Raw genomic sequence first — 16,636 nt, forward strand, 5'->3', positions numbered from 1 at the left:
TGATCCAGCAGGAGGCAGTAGTGGTTCACACCAGTCATTTATTTGCCGTATTCTTTCACACAACGTAACACTGCTGACACCGAACCCCTATCACGCTCCCACCACATAGAGTCGCGGTGTCAGCCAACTATACCAATTCACCCCCCTCCACCGAACACACATCAACTTCACTGTGGCTTACATTAACATAACACTAACACAACATGCAAATCAACACATATGAACTAGCAGAACAATAGAAAACACAGAGACAACACAATACCCAGAATGCACCTGGCTAACAACCCCAGCCAGGTCATTACAATATTATTGTTTTGTAATATGTCAGGGTTATTCCAGATAGGTGTACGTTTGCATGGGATTAATGAAGACTCCGTTATTTTTAGAAACTCCCACCATGCTGTTAGAGAAAAGCTGATGTTGATACTTTTAAAGCATTCATGTCTTTTGATGTTTGAGCTAATAAATGGTAGGTCCGAAATCTCTAGATCCTTGCATAGTGCCTGTTCAACATCTAGCCAGGGCTCAACTAAGAAGGTATGTTTTAACCATTCTGAGATGAACTGAAGCCTGTTGGCTAAGAAGTATTGGTGAAAATTAGGCAGATCTAATCCTCCTCTATCCTTGGTTCTTTGTAGCGTTTTTAAGCTAATACGCGGGGGTTTATCTTTCCAAAGGAATTTGGAAATATATGAATCCAGAGATCTGAACCAATCTTGTGATGGTTTGTTAGGGATCATCAAAAATAAGTAATTTATTTTTGGCAAGATCATCATTTTTATAGTGGCGACCCTTCCCATGAGTGATATGGGTAAAGATTTCCATCTAGTCAGATCGCCTTCTACTTTCTTTAGAAGTGGGATGTGGTTTAGTTTAGTTAAGTCTGAAAGCTTAGGAGAGACATTAATACCTAAATATTTAATATTTCCGGATTGCAGTGGGGCAGAGGAAGAATTATGGAAGGAGCAGTTAATGGGGAGAACTGTAGATTTTGGCCAGTTAATTGAATAATCTGAAACTCTTGAAAACCAGTTTATTAAAGTAATTACCTCAGAGAGGTTGGTTTGTGTGTTTTGCAGAAAAAGCAACACATCATCCGCATAGAGACTGATTTTATGTTCTATGTTCTTACATTTTATGCCCTTAATTGTTGTAGCCTGTCTAAATGCTGCTGCTAGAGGTTCGATAAAAATTGCAAAAAGTGAAGGGGAGAGTGGGCATCCCTGTCTGGTGCCCCTCAGGAGACAGAAGCTGGAGGATGTCTGGTCATTTGTTCTGATACGAGCCGTTGGGGAATTGTATAATATTCTTATCCAGTTTATGAAAGAGTTTCCAAAACCAAATTTGTGTAAAGTTGCGAATAAAAATTTCCAATTAACTCTGTCAAATGCTTTTTCTGCATCTAGAGATAATATTATGGTTTCGATGTTTTTATCGTATGAGTAGTCTATTAAATTAAGTAATCTACGATCAAATGCTTGTAATAGCATATGAATACTCAGTTATTTGCCATCTTTGTTTTTCTTATTCTTTGCCTTTTAAGAATTTGCATTTACTTGCCATTTATCAACAAGATATGTGGATACCCAGTTTTTATCCAAGTGTAAGGGAGAGAAAATGAGGGCAAATCTGTTCTTGCAGAGAAAGTATTCTGGCTGTCAGTGTGATCCAGTGGGCTCGTCCATTTACTTTCAACAGGTCTTAGCATGCTAAGGCCTGTTGAAAGTAGCATGTCACCCTGCATGCTTAGCATGCTAAGGCCTGTTGAAAGTAAATGGACGAACCCACTGGATCACACTGACAGCCAGAATACTTTCAGAACAGATTTGCCCTCATTTTCTCGCCTGCAGGTCACCCTGCATGCTTAGCATGCTAAGGCCTGTTGAAAGTAAATGGACGAACCCACTGGATCACACTGACAGCCACCCTGCAAGTGCACCTGTATCTCGTCCAAACATGCAGGGTCACCCTGCATGTTTGGACGAGATTACCCTGGAAAGTCCCTCTTAAACACGAATACAGTTTTCTGTCCACCAAAACTGTTCGTACCATGTCATTTTTTCCCTCTTTCATGCTTAATGCTTAGCATGCAGGTCACCATCACCCTGCATGCAGGTCACCCTTGCATGCACCCGTGCATGCTAAGCATGCTTAGCATGCGGACCTGCAGGTCACCCTGCATGCTTATAAAAATATAAAAATATTTATATTAACAATGGATTACATTACAATAAAGAAATGGAAATGTGTCTATCTGCACTTCCCTTTCAGTGTCAATTCCCATTATATGAAGCAATTGGAGAAACAGGTTTAAACACACTTCACTCCCTGTTTAGCACTAAATGGGAACATGAAAAGGTTACAGTTAGTTGGCCAACATATTCAAGTATTTACCAACTTGAATGATATTAGTACCTAGGATGAGGTAGATCCCAACCTGATTCCAGACAGGATGCTAAACTAATAATTGAAGAACATGAAATAAATGCTTCAAATTTCAGCAAAGGTACTGTAGTAAAACTGAAAAACAGTGTATTAGAATGAATAACAACTAATACAAGTGCAATAGGTCTTATCTATTCTAGTACATACAGCACTTTTTGCACTTTTTAAACTGTTTAAGTTTAGTGGCAGCAGGATATACGTGACTTGAAAAAACCACATGGTCCTTTAAAACTGTGATACAAACAGCACTTACCAACATTGTGACTGTGCACACATGCTTTCCATCATAAAGTGGCTCGCTAGTTATAGTTTGCGTCCAGGTGGATTCAATAAAACCGTTATATGCATAAACTGTATTTGTTATGCAACTGCATGAGAATTCATTTGGTTCATATTTCATAGGCATGTACACATACAAATTAGTGTTGCTGTATAGACCATGCTGCTATTTTCTTTTTTCCAGAAAAGACCATGCTGCTATTTTCTTTTTTCCACTTCTGTATAATAGGTGTTTAATACCTGGAACCTGAGGGGACATGATGTTATAAATATGAAACTTTAAACATGCCCCGACTGAAAGTTTCTTTTGTTTTTATTATGAGAGAGCACACTCCTGAGAGTCTGTCGCTACATGCAGCATGATAACAAAGCATGTGCGTCTCTGCTTGTTAAGTGGTGGAACAGAAACAAAAAAAACCATTTACTTTCTGCATTTTTTTTGGGTGGGCTGAGCCCATTCCTTTACACAGATTCCTAAAAGCTTGATCTGGTTTGCTTAATCCATCATTAATACAAGCTTCAACAATGTACTCGGGGTGGTGCACAACTGATAGAAAGTAGGAATAGCCCAGTTGTCAAACACACCCTCCCAACTGTGCAGCTTACATATGCTATGTTGCTGAGGGCAGAAAGATTATTATTTAATAATCGTATATAAGTATATATGAGTCATAATTCTACCTAGTGATTCACAGCTCAACTTTATTCATGCAGTATACATTTTTTAATGAACTGAGTTTTAGCTGTAAATATTTCTCAGTTATTTCAGACTCCACTGCCTTTACTAAAAAGTTTTGATGGGAAGACATGCTGGGAAGATGGAAAATCCATGAAAACTCGTTGATGTCAACTACAGAACAATATATTTTTCAACAAGTGTCTTATCGAGTATTTCAATAGGGGCATTTAAATGATGTTGTGCAAAGTAAAATTATAGCACTGCAAATGGGGAAGGAGAGCAGAGAATAACATCGGGACTTTTGATATTAGCTAAAGGCCTGAAAGACGAAGTTCTGATGGTGAGGAGTTTGTGCTTTTAAAAAGACTTAAACCTTATTATCAGTTATGTTTAAAATGTGTAATCATATGTAATATGAGTGCATGAAAAAGCTGGACCACTGGAAATGATTGATAAATAATTAATTCTATAAATGAATGTTCTTGTTTTGTACAGTGGCCCTGTCTACTCAGTTTGTGAGGACCCGTGGTTATTGGGGTTCTCTCTCTCTTTTTCCATGCTTATAGACATACAAGCTCAAACAGTTCTCAGCTAATATGAGATTATAGCTTAAGTTCAAATAAATGTGTGCAGTTGCTGTCCATGGTGCTGATCAAAAGCTGAAATGGTGTTACTGACATTTCTTATTCTGTGTGTGTGTGTGTGTGTGTGTGTGTGTGTGTGCGTGCTCCTCCTACACACACACACAAACACACACAGACACACACTCACTCACACACACAGAGTGTTTGCTTTGGTACTATGTTGTGTTAAGGTTCTAAAAATTTTTTGCCCCAGGGTATATCGCAACGCTGTTAGCAAAAGGGAGTGATAGAGTCCTTTATTTAACATACGTACCAGTTAATGTATGTTGATGTTTGTCTATGTAAGGGACTTGAATGAACAATTAGTGTAAAGTTTTTACCTCTTTCAGTATAAATACATTTACTTTTCCACCAGTAGATGGCAACAGGTGTATAGAAAACAAAGCAAAGGTTTTTTTTTGTGTTTGTAGAGAAGGTTCAGCAATGTTTTAATTTAAAGTGTCTGAGTGTTTTTGAGAGAAATCTCATGGGATTCAATATATATGTGGTGTGGAATAAATGATGCATTCCATGCATGTACTAATTGGCTGAAGGTTTGGAGGCTTTTACTAAGCTTTATGTATCTGGTCCTGTGAAAACATCAAAGTGCCTTATTAATTTTCAGTGTGTTTAGAAAGCACTTTTAAAATGACATAGAGTGATAAGTGTGTGGTTTAACTTTGACCCAGTGTTTTGTGTTTTTGGACATTTGTGATCTTATTAATGAATTGTTTCGGCTTTGAGCAATTGACTTGTTTGTAGATTCTATTAATTATCTTTGCTTTCTTTGTCTTATTACATTTTTTTCATTTCCTGTTAATCCTCTACTATGTTATTTGAGATTTCCAGTAAAAAAAAAAACAGGTTGACCAAAGTTCTTGTTCCCTTAGTCTTGTCTCTGTACTTCTTCCATTAGTATCTTCTGTCATGGTTTTGGGACATTTGAACCAGCATTTCAGAGTTTTCTTCTGTTTTTGTTGATTGTTATGTATTATTATTTAAGGTTCATTAGTTAGTCTTGAGTTTATTCTATGTTCTGAGTTCCTTGTATCCACTGTTTAGTTTCTTGTCTGTTAGAGTCCCCTTGTATCTTGGTGTCTCCTCTGTGCTGTCAGAATATGTCTGTCGTGTCATCTGTGTTTACGTCTCTTGCTTCCTCGTTCTCGGACCCCAGTCATGCCTTTCTGCTTCCCTCCTTGTTTGTCCTGTTTGTCATGTGTATTCATCTATGTCTCCCCAGCCCGTAATGTCACTCTTCTTACTTGTCCCTCTCTGTTTCTCTCTCCCCCTTTTCCTTTTTCTTCTGTGATTTCCATCTTTCCCTTTTTTTGTCTCCTTCCTTTGTTTTCCTAGTCAATCCTGTTCTCATGTGCTTTCCTCCTTCCTTCCTTGCCATGTGTCTAACAGTGTATTTTAGTTTGAGTCGTGGTGTTTCCAGTTTTATTTTGACAGTCTCTTCTCTTGTGTTCCCGTTTTGCTTCCCCTATGTCCTTGTTTCTATTCGTTCCAGCTGTGTTTCCATGTGTTTCCACTCCCCTCGTCACCCCTCTATGTATTTAGTGTGTGCGTTTTCTATTATTCATGTTGGGTTGCCTGTTTACCTTGTATCATGTTCCAGGTATTCGTGGCTCTCAGGTACAGGTTTTCATTTCTAGTTTTAGTTTACCCAGTTTAGGTGATTGCTTTGCCTTGGACGGCCTTTGCCCTTCGTTTTGTATTTTTTCACCAGCCTTATTAAATGGCTCACCTTCCGTTAAAATTAAATTTTGTTCCATGTGTCTGTTTTTACGCTCCATCCCTCTAACTCCACACAGTCTGCAGCGTCAGACTGTGACATCTCCAATGATAAGTCTGCCATATTATGTCTCCATTCTTGTTTACCTTCACTCTCCCCAGCCCATCTTGTGTTTCTCTCTCTGTGTCTGTCTCTTGGCTCTTTCTGCCATGTGTTCATTTTTCTCTTCCTGCATCAAGTCGGTGTCTAGAGTCCGGGTCTCGATTGTCCATTCTTCCTTTGTGTTTCCTGATCTTAGCGTTATTCTCATTTTGGGTTCCAGTGAGTTTGTGTTTGTAATTTTCCTTTTGTATTTATGTTTTGTTTATTTCCACCTCTTGGGCCCTATTTCAGGAAGCCGGTTTAGAAAACTTAGAGTGAAAAACGATACTCAGGGTTGAGTAACCCCGAACTGTCCAACTCGGAATATTCCGTTTCAGAAAGGCTGATAACAATTAGTTCAATCAACGCGGAGTTGCTTTAACCCCAAGTGAAGCGCACGCACGAGGATACATAAAGCCCTGATAAGCGGAGCACAGAGTAAGCGAGTCACCATGGAGACGGAGGGAAAGAAGGCGCGGTCAATGTATTTCACAGCGCTTGAGGCCGAAATTCTGATGGCAGCATATGCCGATAACATGCAAATTTTGCAGAAAAAAAGGTAACACAGCCTCAGCTGCAAAAGAAAGGGAGCATGCATGGCAAAACAAAGCCGACAGAGTCAATGCGTGAGTGTTAATATAAACATTGATCTAGGGATTTCCACCCATTTAACACGTTATTTTATCATATGTTATTTTATTTGTTATTTTATACATTTTATGTTGTGATGTGATGTGAGCGCAGGTGCAACCCAACAGGCCCCAAACGTTCCTGGCAGCAAGTAAAAATGAAATATAAAAATATAGTCCAAACAGGTAAGGTGTAATTGTATTATGAGCCATAGTGCTTGGTCTGTTTGTCCGATGTAAATCAATTGCAGTTAGAGGCTACATTAATTTCCTTTCTGTAAGCACTTATTGAAATTATCTGAGCACATTACAAGTACATATTTGCTTACTCTGTATGCTCAAATGTGACCCGTTATAGCCAACAGAAAAAAAGCGGAGGCCCGAAAAACAGGTGGGGGTCCTCCACCACCACCACTCACAGAGGCTGAGCAGTTGGCCCTCAGCCAAAACAGTGGGCGCCCTGTGGCCGAAGGCATCTCTGCGGGGACATCCTCTGAGTCAATAACCCCGCAAGACACAAGTGCCTACATAGTGGGTAAATGCAAAATAATACATGATGTGCGTACATCCTTTCTTCACAGTCACCTTTGCAGTGCTGCTCATTCATTTGATAAACTCTTCACCATAATGAATTTGTTTGTAGTGAAGTTATTTTCCTACTGATTTTGCCTTCCCTCAGCCTTGGTTGTCTTTGAGAGCATAATGACAATGAAGTGTAAGCTGAGTGCTATATGTTTGTTAATTGCCATTTGGTCCCTTGTAAGTTATAAGTGACCTGTATAAACCTCATATTCTATCAGTTGATGGTGGTGGTGTACTGCATCTGGTGCAGCCTCCTGTTGAGCCAGACCAACATGCAGTTGTGAGTAATACTCCACAGATTATATGAGTTTACAGTAGAACAGCAATGTTGTTTATTTCTTTACTGCAGGAAAATAATGAAGAAACATTGACAGCTGTTACAGAGGAGGAAGCAACAGAGACACTTTATGAGGTTTACATCTTTTAATACTTTGTGTACAGGAAATACAGGCGACCAATAAAGCCAGTTGAACAGAAAATCTGTTTATTCGTCTTTCAACATGTTGAGGTGATGGGTCAAAAGAAATGATTGTGACATATGGTGTCTCTGACTGCGCTTCCATCTTGTATGTCCGTGGGAGGGTCAGGATGTTCATGGTTTGGATCACTGCTGATGTTTGGTTCAGAAGGACAGTGTTCTCCTCTAATTGTGGCAATGTTGTGAAGAATCACACATGCCACAATAATGTCACATGCCCTTTCTGGGGTGACCCTGAGTCTTTGCAGGCACTGGAACCGGGCCTTAAGCATTCCGATAGTCATTTCAATTCTGGCTCTTGTCCTGCAATTAGCCAGATTATATCGTTGCTGTGGGCCCGGTTCAGGGTCAGGGTAAGGGGTAAGCAAATAGGGTAAACATGGATACCCCCTATCACCAAGCAAGTAGCCAGTGAACTCTCCTAAGACAGAAGGATACACTTCAGTTCAAATGTCCCTGTAGCAATTGGTCTTTATATATTTTAAAGTATTTTCAACTCACCATGTCCAAATTTTGTGCTCAGTGTACATTCACGGAATATTTGTGAGTCATGGACAGAGCCTGGCCACTTGGCTTCCACATTTGTGATAATGTTGGCAGCATCACATATGATCTTCACAGTGCAGAGAACACAAATTAGCATCCATTACTATAATGAAATAATTTGTTAGTTTGAAATGCTACAGGGAACTATGTACCTGTACATTAATGCTGTGGAAAGACTTCCTGTTCACATAGTCTCCTTCATTTACTGAAGGAGCAATGACTGGAATGTGAGTGCCATCTATACAGCCAATCACGCCTGGGAACCCTGAAAATAAATGTAAAATTTAAGTAGTAGTTCAAGTATCACCACATCATATATTAAGTTTTGTTCATCCTGATACCTGCAATTTTGTGGGATCCCTCTTTGATAAATCTTGTGGGTCTGTGACCGGGGAACACCACAAACCAGTACAGGAGACGTTTCAGTGCAACTGTAACATTCCTGACTGCCCGACAGACGGTAGCCTTGGAAGCGTGCTCAGCGTCACCAATATTATACAGAAAGCTCCCGTTTGCAAAAAACCGAAGTGCAATACAAATAATATGTAATGAACTGAGAGCATGTCCGCGATGTGTCACATGCGTAATATATGGCCTGAGGATGTTATCCAAATAACTTATAGATTGTGCTGAGAAACGGTAACGTTCACACAGAAAATCATCAGGAAATGATAAAATGTCCAAACGCGCTCTGATCACTCTCTCCCGGCGGAGAGCTCTGCGGAGAATTTGGGCTTCACGATCTACTGGCTCTTCAAGGACGGGGCACGCCATGTCCGACACTTCCTACTGTCAGGTTTCCGACAAAGGGGCGGAGACAGTCAGGGTTAGTTGTAGTAAACCTGCTAGGGGGCAGGTTAGCTTCACGGAGTGTGTCGTCATAGTGACTCACTCAGGCTTCAGCTGAACTCGCTTTGTGAAACCGAAAAACCAGAGTTTTCGTTAACTCAGGGTATACTTAGTCAGACTTTGCACTAAACCGGCTTCCTGAAACAGGGCCCTAGTCTCCAGCCACATAAAGGCTCACTTTCAGTTTACCTGCATGTCTGTGTTTAGGTTCTCACACTCAACTTCATGAAACTTGACACCATGTGTGTGAGTGATAGACATAATTTTAAAAAGCCTTTACAGAGAAATATTTTGGAGCACTCAAAGTTGTACCATGTGAATAAAATCTATTTGAAATTCGTGCTTTTATGCTTTGCACATCATCTGACTAACTTTGACATGTTTATGGGTATGCATTCTTTTTAATCTAAAACCTTCACTGTAACATAAAACAAAAGTTACTGGTGGGTTAGTTTACAACGGTTACTCTCTGTTTAGTGATGCAATAGCAACACTAAACAGAGAGTAACTTTTGCACAGAGTGGTTGGAAACTGCATGAAGCCACAAACACAGAAAGAGGTCAACTGTAAAAATAAAAATTACGTGTAAGACATCAGGTAGTACATCCGGTTGGCAAATGTTTATTTTCTCTGAGTTGTTTTGTCTGCATAGACTTTGTTTTTGATCCCAAGCAATGGTGAATTCCCTTAATCTGCAGAATTCATGGGTCCTCTTCTTGTAACTCCACATTCAGGCATTACCCAGATAGATACTCATTTCAAAGTCCAAAGTGATAATGAAAGCCACCAAGATATCTGTAAGGGCCACTCATTTAGTTGGGAATTGAGAACTAATAGAAAAAAAAGTTCCCAGTGGTTCAGTTCCTTAACCTATTGATACCATTTAATGGTTCTTGCACTTCAGCTATAATCTGCTGCTTTCAGTTTGAGGAGGAAAAATAGCACAATGTAGAGTGTGGATATGGGCATTAATTTGCATGGCACAAAAGGACAAGATAAATGGAAAAGTGGAAAACTGAAACAATGACATTATGCTGCTAAAACAACTTTGATTCCTTGCAAAGACAGCATGCTAACACTTAGCTAACCAAGAACCCAGAGAGAAACCCGAGTAAACGGCGAGCCTTGCAGCCAGAACCTTAGCTTCAATAGGTAGTAAGCTGCAGGCTGCAACCTCCATTACAAATGACAAGATGGAGCGGCCTTTTCCAGACACCTGACCGCTTACTGACCGCTCCGCTCAGATTAGGCACCTTTTTAGTTGTTTACTTATTTATTGCTTTGTTTACTTCTTAAAATCTTCCAGTTTTATAGTCTACTACAGCAGCTCACTCAACATCGATAACAAGGTTGCAGATGTAATCTTGGACATTTGGACACACTGGCGTTCGTACAATCGCTGGAGAACAAGCTTAATGACCTAAGGGCAAGCGTCATCTTCCGACGAGACATGAGGGACTGCAACATTGTGTGCATCATTGAGACATGGCTGACCCCCACCGTCCGAGTCCGTTGGATTCATTCTCTGTGAGCGAGAACAAGTCAAACAAACACCAAAAGGTGGAGGAGTGTGTCCCATGGTAAACAGAAAGTGGCGTGACGCCAGGAGCATTTCTACTCTCTCCAGTGGCTTCTCGTCCCATCTGGAATACCTAAGCATTAAGTGTCGTCCTTTTTACCTGACCAGTGAGTTCACCTTGGTAATTGCCACGGTTGTCTACATCCCACCCCAAAGCTATGCTACAGGACATGCTCAACGACTTAGATTGGGGCATGTTCAGAGCATGCACAGCTGACATCAACAAGTTTACGGAAGTAGCAGTAAGCTTCGTTAGCATGCTAGCGGAGGAGATCATCCCCACTGCGAGAGTCGTGGCGTTCCCAAATCAGAAACAATGGGTGGACAGATCAATCTGCGCTGCAGTGAACGCCGGGACCGGCACTGCCGATATGAGTGCCTACAAAGTGCCTACTATCGGTGATAATGAAGTTGTTCGAGAGGATGTTGAAGCACATCATCTCCTCCTCCATCCCAAACACCACAGATCCACTCCAGTTAACCTACCGACCCAACAGATCCACAGGGGACGCCATCGCCCATGTCCTGCACACCACTCAGCCACGTGGACAGGAAACAGGGTAACTATATGAGGCTGCTGTTTGTTGATTGCAGTGTTCAACACAATAGTACCTGGTAGACTGTTCACAAAGCTGAGGGATCTAGGACTCAACAGCCATCTGTGTGCATGGGTGTTGGACTTCCTCACTGGCACAACTTAGGTGGTGAGGGTATAGGTGCATCTCCGACAACATCACCATCAACACGGGAGCGGCACAGGGGTCTGTATTCTCGCCACTCCTCTACTCCCTCTATACTTCAGATTGTGTGACCATCCATGGCTCCAATACCATTGTGAAGATTGCTGACGACACAATGGTGTTGGGCGCCATTTCCAACAACGATGAGATGACCTACATGGAGGATGTGAGGAATCTGGGATCGTGGTGCCAGGATAACCACCTCCAGCTGAATGTCAGCAAGGCCAAGGTGCTGGTGGTGGACTTCAGAAGGAGTCAGCACAGAGACTACAAGACTATTATCATCAATGGAGCTCCGGTGGAGAAGGTTTGGTCCTTTAAGTATCTCGGTTTCCACATCTCCTCACATCTGGCATGTAAATAATGTAATCACTAGTATAGCAAATTGCTTTTTCCACAGAGTAATTAAGTCATTCACAGTATTACTTTTAAGAAAAGCAATGTGCAATATTTATAGTAATTTATAGTAATGACTTTTTTGAGTAATGACTGCAACACTGATCACAACAAAGAGGGGAAATAGCTCAACAAACATTTGACCGACAGCATGCAATTAATTTGCATAAATGTAATGTCGTTATTGCTGCTTAGCAATGGCGGTGACTATTGACTAATGACAACTGATAAGAGAATCTATAAGGAACTGAATCGATAAGTGATATTAGTAATGGAATTGGAATCTCTAAATTCTTATTAATTCCCATCCCTGGCCACTCATGTGTTCTCTCATGTATTCTCTCCCACCAGCTCACTGTTCTAAGCTGGGTCATCCATAAGATCTCTATTTTCATCTTCATAGTCTTTTTCTGAATTTCCTACACTGACATAGGTTATATTACAACCATAGCTGGACTGGCCATTGGGCATACCCATGGTGATTTTTAATTTTTATCGGCCGATGTTTTTTTTTTTTCTTTTTTTTCTTTTTTTCGTAACGGTATAAACACTGAAAGGTGGTGGATTGGCCAGATGCTGGGAGATGTGTAAAAATAACTAAATTGTTTGGTGGTGGCTATTGCGGAGCTTTCACAGCTTGAGTAACATTAGCAAGTGGTGAAGGCCAGCAGATGCAACATGCTGGCAGGTGGATGACGGAAAGGTGAGGCAGGAGGAGGAGAGACCCGAGGTGGCTGCCGGTGTCGGTCCGAGTGTCAGGGGAACTGAACTTCAGGTGATCTTATGACCTGCAGTCTATCTGGGTCGGATATAAACCAAGTTTATGTGGAGTTTATTTTCGTTGTGCTGACTTTTTACAGTCAGTTACAATAACTCGTACTGCGTACTAGCTAGCATGACGGAGTTTATATACAGCTGGGTGGGTGCTATGATGTTACTGATGTTGAAATTTATTTTATTAAGGTTTATTAAGGTTAATTAGTTTCCTACCGTCCCGTAAAAAACGGAATCGTCTCGTATTCAGAGAAAATATTCGTGTTGAGCTGAAAAGGAACGCGATTTGTCCCGTACTTCAGCTAGAATGAAAAAGACACAAAGCTGGATTTATTCTGTGTCTTTATGCTGCAGCTGCCTCTTCTCTCATTCTCTCCCCCTCTCTCCCCTGTTGTTATTTCAATCATGAAACTGATCAATGATCAGCTGATCGGCTTTTCTCTCTTGTTTGTTTATCGCCCACTTTGCGCCAGAAAGAAGAAAGCAGTGGAGGTTAAACAACAGCAGAACGTTTAAGCTTGATCAGCTGTTGTTAGAATTTATTTAATATTAATTTCTAGTATCAGTTGATGTTTGCTGGAGCCACAGCTGTAAACCTGCTGGTCATGATGTCGGTTTGGTTATCTGGTGAGAGGGAAACATGAAGATGAAACCAGGAGATGTCCTTACTGAATCATCAGAGCTGAACAGGTGATGGAGAAACAGGTTTACCTTTTAGGTGGCATTAATTGAGTTGAAGGGAAGTTATGAACTGTTTCTGAGAGACAAATAACACCAGGATCTTTTTCTATGTAGCTGACAGCTGGTAACTGTGCAGGGGCGGGTCTAGCAAAGTTTTGCCAGGGGGCCAGGTAGGGCATTAACAGGGAAAGGGGGCACAAAGAAATACTTTTCTTTCTTATTCTCATTTAAAATGTCTCGCTTTTAATAAATAATTATCTGAATCTTACAACAAACGTTTGTTATGTAAAATGTATAGAAATCATTATTGTACATAGTAATTTTTTTCATTGTCCCATCATAATTTCTTCAGAAGTAAGTACTGTATATGATGCCAGTATTTTCCCACATTTTCTAGATACTGTACCAGTACTGTGTGTAAAATGCCATCAAAAAGTCAATTAAGTTTTATTCTTTCTCACCTGTCTTTCTGTCTCCTTTCACTTTTTAAAGGTTGCCATGTTGGAAAAAATATTTTGCCCTGCCATGCTGTTTATTGATGTGGTAAATGAATAGTTTATGAAAATATATCTAAATCTGTCATTTATTATTTTTTAATATTCAATAATGATCATGTCTCACCTCTAGTCTTCTCTATCTTAATTTCAGGTTTCCACCATGTGTTGTAGATAGTTCAGGAGGTTAACTCGACCAAGCAGTCTTTGGGTTTTGGCTAAGTACTGTTTAGAACACCAGAATAGGGAGGATGGTGTAGTTTATTAGACTGATACATATATACCAACAAGACAGTGCACATCACTGTGACAACAGCGTTTGTTTTCATTCAAAGGCTTTATGGTTTTTCCTATAATACCTGGTTGGCCAGTCTCTAGTCAAAATGCCCGGGCCGATTTTTTGTCCCAGTCCAGCCCTGATTACAATAATTTTACCTGCATTCAACTGCACATGCCTTGTTAGCTAACCTATGCTTGAGTTTACCAACACTTACGATGAATACAAATGAACCACACATTGCTAATGCAGGCAAGGTATTTTTAATTTTTTACATCTTTAAGCTCTTGTATGCTACATAAAACATCGGTCCAAACTTCATTTTACTTGCCTGGTATATAAAAGTATAAAATGGTAAATGGCCTGTATTTATATAGCGCTTTTACTAGTCCCTAAGGACCCCAAAGCGCTTTACATATCCAGTCATCCACCCATTCACACACACATTCACACACTGGTGATGGCAAGCTACATTGTAGCCACAGCCACCCTGGGGCGCACTGACAGAGGCGAGGCTGCCGGACACTGGCGCCACCGGGCCCTCATGTTTCCTTAGTGTTTAAAATGAGATCACATTTTCAGTGATGAACATTAAATTTAACAATCTAACAGCAGTACAAAGTCTGCAGAAGGTGTCAAAAACCACAACCTACACAGGTAACCCACAAATGCAACCTACTGTACTCTTTTTCTTTGTCTCCTCCTTCATAGTCACTAATGTTGTAATCACTATGTTGTAGAAGCCATGAAGCAGTGGTCCTTCTGTTTCTCCTCACCCAAAGGCACAGATATGAGGGCTGCTGCTACGTTGGTGGACCTGTGCAGATGTCCTCATACAATGACCTAGCACATATATGATCGTGGAGGAGCTGGACTACCTGCGGGCATCAACAAGCAAAGTGGCTAAAATCCAAACAAGAGAATTATCCATCTGGAGTGAAAAGGAGATAGAACAATGGTCTCTGCCATTACCTTTTTGTGGGGTTTCTTATTGTTGCCTCTCCAGTATTTATTTATTTTTTTAAATTTGCAATGGTTTCCTAACTGTACAGACTGGGGACCCTGAAGTTGAACTACCTTTGTGCTAATTTGTGTCTTATACTACAGTGTAGTATTAGATGAATTGATTTGATAAGGATTGGTAACCTCTTTGATCTCAGAGAAATAAAGCAGTTTTAATTCAAATATTGAATTAGAAGAACAATGGCATTAACAAGATTGTAATGTTTACAAAAAAACCCTAAACACGGCAGGGTGATTACAAGTAAACCACAGTTAAAAACCACACATCCACACACCAACTTGGCCTGGTCTGGCTTTTTATAGCAGACCTTAGAAATCCACTCTGAAAGTTTTCTGCTGACTACAGAACCTATACTTAGGCTTCGTTCACACTGCAGGCGAAAGCGCATCAAATCCGATTTTTTTGACCCTATGCGACCCATATCCGATCATGGTATGACAGTGTGAACGGCACAAATCCGATATTTTCAAATCCGATCTGGGTCACTTTCGTATGTGGTACTGAATCCGATACATATCCGATGTTTTAGAAAGCGACTGCTGTTTGAACGGTGATGTCGCATTAAATCCGTCTTTTACGTCACAGACACAAGACAGATGCCAATTATCAGCTCCGGAGAAGCGCCCGAGAAGACATCGAAACTGACAGTGAAACTGTTGGGAAGACATCGTTGGAGAAACGTGAACATTTTATTTGTACTGTATAATCTGCAGATTCTGACAGAAATCTGCAACTATCCTTTGAAGCACCGCTCCTCTCTAAAACAGCAATAAGGATCATTATTAGGTTATTTACATTATTATGTAAATACATTATTATGTAAATAACAAAATAACTTAAAGCAAAAATTGGGAAACGTAAAGTCCGAAGTCTTTATATTAACGGCCATCTGTCAAACAATATAGGGCTTTGGAGTTGACGCCACGCCGCAATGCATTATGGGAGCGCAGCGCCATTTTCGGGGTCTACGAATCAAAACAAACACACTGTGTTGGAACGACGACTACAAGAAAGATGCTTAAAAGCAGCTCAAAAGAGAATGAACTGTATAGAGACTGATTGCGTCCAGAGGGGAAGCAGCAGTACTTGCAGAAAATAGCGTGCATTGGAAATGTGGACCCGTATGAAATACGGCCGTGGAGTAGAAACCCTGAAGACCAACCGCTATTGACGTAGCCTGACATATTTTCGTACCTTGTCTGTGGAGTCAGCACGTACAAGTCGTCATTCAAACAAAGGTAAGTCAGCTTGAGTACTGCGAGTGAAATGCGTTTGATTTCCCTGCAAACATTCAGATTAGTGCAGCATAAATTCATTCATGAGGGGAAATTACAGTGAGAACATGTGGAGGCTGTTAGGTGGATAACATAGTGAGTTCAGTGCATTGATGTGACATTGTCCTGAAGGATTGTTATTCTTTATAGTTAAAGAAATTGCACTAATTTATTCATATTTATTATAAATAATCCTAATTATACATCTTGCTTCCATGTTTGTATCCCGTGTTACTAAAAATACATTTTATTTTAGTTTTATACATTGATTAATGACCTGCAGAATCTCCTTATCATATTAAGTGATCCATAATTGTCACTTTATGCTTTCTCCATCTCTAAAGTGATGACATCCTTGCATTACATACTTTAGGTTCATTTTCTGCAGGCAGGTTTCTGAGAGAGAACAGG

The 16,636-nt window shown here is 40.4% G+C and overlaps 1 long non-coding RNA gene across 1 annotated transcript; it reads right to left on the reverse strand.

The window, feature by feature from the left end:
- Positions 1 to 7,576: 7,576 nt before the first annotated feature.
- LOC146696837 (uncharacterized) lies at positions 7,577 to 8,480 on the reverse strand. The gene is made up of 2 exons (XR_014923337.1): positions 8,093 to 8,480; positions 7,577 to 8,012 (listed from the first exon to the last, which is right to left on the reverse strand). It is a non-coding gene; the product is annotated as an uncharacterized LOC146696837 (long non-coding RNA).
- Positions 8,481 to 16,636: the final 8,156 nt, after the last annotated feature.

The sequence above is a fragment of the Copadichromis virginalis genome, linkage group LG12 (assembly GCF_057382275.1).
Source record: "Copadichromis virginalis isolate Kocher_CV1m ecotype Utaka linkage group LG12, C_Virginalis_male_GT1.1, whole genome shotgun sequence".
NCBI lineage: Eukaryota > Metazoa > Chordata > Actinopteri > Cichliformes > Cichlidae > Copadichromis > Copadichromis virginalis.